Source organism: Vanellus vanellus, assembly GCF_965231255.1.
Source record: "Vanellus vanellus genome assembly, contig: HAP1_SCAFFOLD_139, whole genome shotgun sequence".
NCBI classification, from domain to species: domain Eukaryota; kingdom Metazoa; phylum Chordata; class Aves; order Charadriiformes; family Charadriidae; genus Vanellus; species Vanellus vanellus.
The window spans coordinates 253,927-259,972 of NW_028127100.1; positions in this window are offsets into that span (position 1 = coordinate 253,927).

Sequence of the window (6,046 nt, forward strand, 5' to 3'; positions counted from 1 at the left end):
CTAAAAAACGCAAACGTCCAGCCGCTGCTCCCACAGCAAAAGTTCCAAGGCGGAAAAGGCATGCTGGTCCTCACTGCCTCCGGGAACCCCTTCAAATGCCCCACACCTTTTGGGCCTCTCTGCTTTCCTGTGGAATCCATCCTCAAAACCACCGTTTTTAACCCTCGGTAGTCTCTGTACTAAAAAACGCAAACGTCCAGCCGCTGCTCCCACAGCAAAAGTTCCAAGGCGGAAAAGGCATGCTGGTCCTCACTGCCTCCGGGAACCCCTTCAAATGCCCCACACCTTTTGGACCTCTCTGCTTTCCTGTGGAATCCATCCTCAAAACCACCGTTTTTCACGCTCGGCAGCCTCCGGAGCAAAAAACGCAAACGTCCAGCCGCTGCTCCCACAGCAAAGGCCCCAGCAGGGAAAAGTCATGCTGGTCCTCACTGCCTCCGGGAACCCCTTCAAATGCCCCACATCTTTTGGACCTCTCTGTTTTCCTGTGGACTCCATCCTCAAAACCACCGTTTTTCACTCTCGGCAGCCTCCGGAGCAAAAAACGCAAACGTCCAGCCGCTGTTCCCACAGCAAAGGCCCCAGCAGGGAAAAGTCATGCTGGTCCTCACTGCCTCCGGGAACCCCTTCAAACGCCCCACACCTTTTGGACCTCTCTGCTTTCCTGTGGACTCTAGCCTCAAAACCACCGTTTTTAACACACGGCAGCCTGTAAAGCAAAAAACGCAAACGTCCAGCTGCTGCTCCCACAGCAAAGGTTCCAAGGCGGAAAAGTCATGCTGGTCCTCACTGCCTCCGGGAACCCCTTCAAATGCCCCACACCTTTTGGACCTCTCTGCTTTCCTGTGGAATCCATCCTCAAAACCACCGTTTTTAACCCTCGGTAGTCTCTGTACTAAAAAACGCAAACGTCCAGCCGCTACTCCCACAGCAAAAGTTCCAAAGCGGAAAAGTCATGCTGGTCCTCACTGCCTCCGGGAACCCCTTCAAATGCCCCACACCTTTTGGACCTCTCTTCTTTCCTGTGGACTCCATCCTCAAAACCACCGTTTTTAATTCCAGGCAGCCTCCGGAGCAAGAAACGCAAACGTCCAGCCGCTGCTCCCACAGCAAAGGTCTCAGGGGGGAAAAGTCATGCTGGTCCTCACTGCCTCCGGGAACCCCTTCAAATGCCCCACATCTTTTCGACCTCACTGTTTTCCTGTGGACTCCATCCTCAAAACCACCGTTTTTCACTCTCGGCAGCCTCCGGAGCAAAAAACGCAAACGTCCAGCCGCTGCTCCCACAGCAAAGGCCCCAGCAGGGAAAAGTCATGCTGGTCCTCACTGCCTCCGGGAACCCCTTCAAACGCCCCACACCTTTTGGGCCTCTCTGCTTTCCTGTGGAATCCATCCTCAAAACCACCGTTTTTAACCCTCGGTAGTCTCTGTACTAAAAAACGCAAACGTCCAGCCGCTGCTCCCACAGCAAAAGTTCCAAGGCGGAAAAGGCATGCTGGTCCTCACTGCCTCCGGGAACCCCTTCAAATGCCCCACACCTTTTGGGCCTCTCTGCTTTCCTGTGGAATCCATCCTCAAAACCACCGTTTTTAACCCTCGGTAGTCTCTGTACTAAAAAACGCAAACGTCCAGCCGCTGCTCCCACAGCAAAAGTTCCAAGGCGGAAAAGGCATGCTGGTCCTCACTGCCTCCGGGAACCCCTTCAAATGCCCCACACCTTTTGGACCTCTCTGCTTTCCTGTGGAATCCATCCTCAAAACCACCGTTTTTCACGCTCGGCAGCCTCCGGAGCAAAAAACGCAAACGTCCAGCCGCTGCTCCCACAGCAAAGGCCCCAGCAGGGAAAAGTCATGCTGGTCCTCACTGCCTCCGGGAACCCCTTCAAATGCCCCACATCTTTTGGACCTCTCTGTTTTCCTGTGGACTCCATCCTCAAAACCACCGTTTTTCACTCTCGGCAGCCTCCGGAGCAAAAAACGCAAACGTCCAGCCGCTGTTCCCACAGCAAAGGCCCCAGCAGGGAAAAGTCATGCTGGTCCTCACTGCCTCCGGGAACCCCTTCAAACGCCCCACACCTTTTGGACCTCTCTGCTTTCCTGTGGACTCTAGCCTCAAAACCACCGTTTTTAACACACGGCAGCCTGTAAAGCAAAAAACGCAAACGTCCAGCTGCTGCTCCCACAGCAAAGGTTCCAAGGCGGAAAAGTCATGCTGGTCCTCACTGCCTCCGGGAACCCCTTCAAATGCCCCACACCTTTTGGACCTCTCTGCTTTCCTGTGGAATCCATCCTCAAAACCACCGTTTTTAACCCTCGGTAGTCTCTGTACTAAAAAACGCAAACGTCCAGCCGCTACTCCCACAGCAAAAGTTCCAAAGCGGAAAAGTCATGCTGGTCCTCACTGCCTCCGGGAACCCCTTCAAATGCCCCACACCTTTTGGACCTCTCTTCTTTCCTGTGGACTCCATCCTCAAAACCACCGTTTTTAATTCCAGGCAGCCTCCGGAGCAAGAAACGCAAACGTCCAGCCGCTGCTCCCACAGCAAAGGTTCCAAGGCGGAAAAGTCATGCTGGTCCTCACTGCCTCCGGGAACCCCTTCAAATGCCCCACACCTTTTGGACCTCTCTGCTTTCCTGTGGAATCCATCCTCAAAACCACCGTTTTGCACTCTCGGCAGCCTCCGGAGCAAAAAACGCAAACGTCAGGCCGCTGCTCCCACAGCAAAGGCCCCAGCGGGGAAAAGTCATGCTGGTCCTCACTGCCTCCGGGAACCCCCTCAAATGCCCCACACCTTTTGGACCTCTCTGCTTTCCTGTGGACTCCATCCTCAAAACCAGCGCTTTTCACTCTCAGCAGCCCCCGGAGCAAAAAACGCAAACGCCCAGCCGCTGCTCCCACAGCAAAGGCCCCAGCGGGGAAAAGTCATGCTGGTCCTCACTGCCTCCGGGAACCCCTTCAAATGCCCCACACCTTTTGGAGCTCTCTGCTTTCCTGTGGACTCTAGCCTCAAAACCACAGTTTTTAACACACGGCAGCCTGTAAAGCAAAAAACGCAAACGTCCAGCCGCTGCTCCCACAGCAAAGGTCTCAGGGGGGAAAAGTCATGCTGGTCCTCACTGCCTCCGGGAACCCCTTCAAATGCCCCACACCTTTTGGACCTCTCTGCTTTCCTGTGGACTATAACCTCAAAACCGCCATTTTTCACTCTCCGCACACTCCGGAGCAAAAAACGCAAACGTCCAGCCGCTGCTCCCACAGCAAAGGTCTCAGGGGGGAAAAGTCATGCTGGTCCTCACTGCCTCCGGGAACCCCTTCAAATGCCCCACATCTTTTGGACCTCTCTGTTTTCCTGTGGACTCCATCCTCAAAACCACCGTTTTTCACTCTCGGCAGCCTCCGGAGCAAAAAACGCAAACGTCCAGCCGCTGCTCCCACAGCAAAGGCCCCAGCGGGGTAAAGTCATGCTGGTCCTCACTGCCTCCGGGAACCCCTTCAAACGCCCCACACCTTTTGGACCTCTCTGCTTTCCTGTGGAATCCATCCTCAAAACCACCGTTTTTCACGCTCGGCAGCCTCCGGAGCAAAAAACGCAAACGTCCAGCCGCTGCTCCCACAGCAAAGGCCCCAGCGGGGAAAAGTCATGCTGGTCCTCACTACCTCCGGGAACCCCTTCAAATGCCCCACACCTTTTGGACCTCTCTGCTTTCCTGTGGACTCTAACCTCAAAATCACTGTTTTTCACTCTCAGCAGCCTCCGGAGCAAAAAACGCAAAGGCCCAGCCCCTCCTCCCAATGCAAAGGTTCTAAGGAAGTGAAGTCATGCTGGTCCTCACTGCCTCCGGGAACCCCTTCAAATGCCCCACACCTTTTGGACCTCTCTGCTTTCCTGTGGACTCTAACCTCAAAATCACTGTTTTTCACTCTCCGCACCCTGCAGAGCAAAAAATGCAAACGTCCAGCCGCTGCTCCCACAGCAAAAGTTCGAAGGCGGAAAAGTCATGCTGGTCCTCACTGCCTCCGGGAACCCCTTCAAATGCCCCACACCTTTTGGACCTCTCTGCTTTCCTGTGGACTCCATCCTCAAAACCACCGCTTTGCACTCTCGGCAGCCTCCGGAGCAAAAAACGCAAACGCCCAGCCGCTGCTCCCAAAGCAAAGGTTCCAGGGGGCAAAAGTCATGCTGGTCCTCACTGCCTCCGGGAACCCCTTCATATGCCCCAAACATTTTGGACCGCTCTGCTTTCCTGTGTACTCTAACCTCAAAACCACTTTTTTTCACGAGTGGTAGCCTCCGGAGCAAAAAACGCAAACGTCCAGCCGCTGCTCCCACAGCAAAGGTTCAAGCGGAGAAAAGTCATGCTGGTCCTCACTGCCTCTGGGAACCCCTTCAAATGCCCCACACCTTTTGGACCTCTCTGCTTTCCTGTGGACTCCATCCTCAAAACCACCGTTTTTAACCCTCGGTAGTCTCTGTAGTAAAAAACGCAAACGTCCAGCCGCTGCTCCCACAGCAAAGGCCCCAGCGGGGAAAAGTCATGCTGGTCCTCACTGCCTCCGGGAACCCCTTCAAATGCCCCACACCTTTTGGACCTCTCTGTTTTCCTGTGGACTCCATCCTCAAAACCACCGTTTTTCACTCTCGGCAGCCTCCAGAACAAAAAACGCAAACGTCCAGCCGCTGCTCCCACAGCAAAGGCCCCAGCGGGGAAAAGTCATGCTGGTCCTCACTGCCTCCGGGAACCCCTTCAAATGCCCCACACCTTTTGGACCTCTCTTCTTTCCTGTGGACTCCATCCTCAAAACCACCGTTTTTAATTCCAGGCAGCCTCCGGAGCAAGAAACGCAAACGTCCAGCCGCTGCTCCCACAGCAAAGGTCTCAGGGGGGAAAAGTCATGCTGGTCCTCACTGCCTCCGGGAACCCCTTCAAATGCCCCACATCTTTTCGACCTCACTGTTTTCCTGTGGACTCCATCCTCAAAACCACCGTTTTTCACTCTCGGCAGCCTCCGGAGCAAAAAACGCAAACGTCCAGCCGCTGCTCCCACAGCAAAGGCCCCAGCAGGGAAAAGTCATGCTGGTCCTCACTGCCTCCGGGAACCCCTTCAAACGCCCCACACCTTTTGGGCCTCTCTGCTTTCCTGTGGAATCCATCCTCAAAACCACCGTTTTTAACCCTCGGTAGTCTCTGTACTAAAAAACGCAAACGTCCAGCCGCTGCTCCCACAGCAAAAGTTCCAAGGCGGAAAAGGCATGCTGGTCCTCACTGCCTCCGGGAACCCCTTCAAATGCCCCACACCTTTTGGGCCTCTCTGCTTTCCTGTGGAATCCATCCTCAAAACCACCGTTTTTAACCCTCGGTAGTCTCTGTACTAAAAAACGCAAACGTCCAGCCGCTGCTCCCACAGCAAAAGTTCCAAGGCGGAAAAGGCATGCTGGTCCTCACTGCCTCCGGGAACCCCTTCAAATGCCCCACACCTTTTGGACCTCTCTGCTTTCCTGTGGAATCCATCCTCAAAACCACCGTTTTTCACGCTCGGCAGCCTCCGGAGCAAAAAACGCAAACGTCCAGCCGCTGCTCCCACAGCAAAGGCCCCAGCAGGGAAAAGTCATGCTGGTCCTCACTGCCTCCGGGAACCCCTTCAAATGCCCCACATCTTTTGGACCTCTCTGTTTTCCTGTGGACTCCATCCTCAAAACCACCGTTTTTCACTCTCGGCAGCCTCCGGAGCAAAAAACGCAAACGTCCAGCCGCTGTTCCCACAGCAAAGGCCCCAGCAGGGAAAAGTCATGCTGGTCCTCACTGCCTCCGGGAACCCCTTCAAACGCCCCACACCTTTTGGACCTCTCTGCTTTCCTGTGGACTCTAGCCTCAAAACCACCGTTTTTAACACACGGCAGCCTGTAAAGCAAAAAACGCAAACGTCCAGCTGCTGCTCCCACAGCAAAGGTTCCAAGGCGGAAAAGTCATGCTGGTCCTCACTGCCTCCGGGAACCCCTTCAAATGCCCCACACCTTTTGGACCTCTCTGCTTTCCTGTGGAATCCA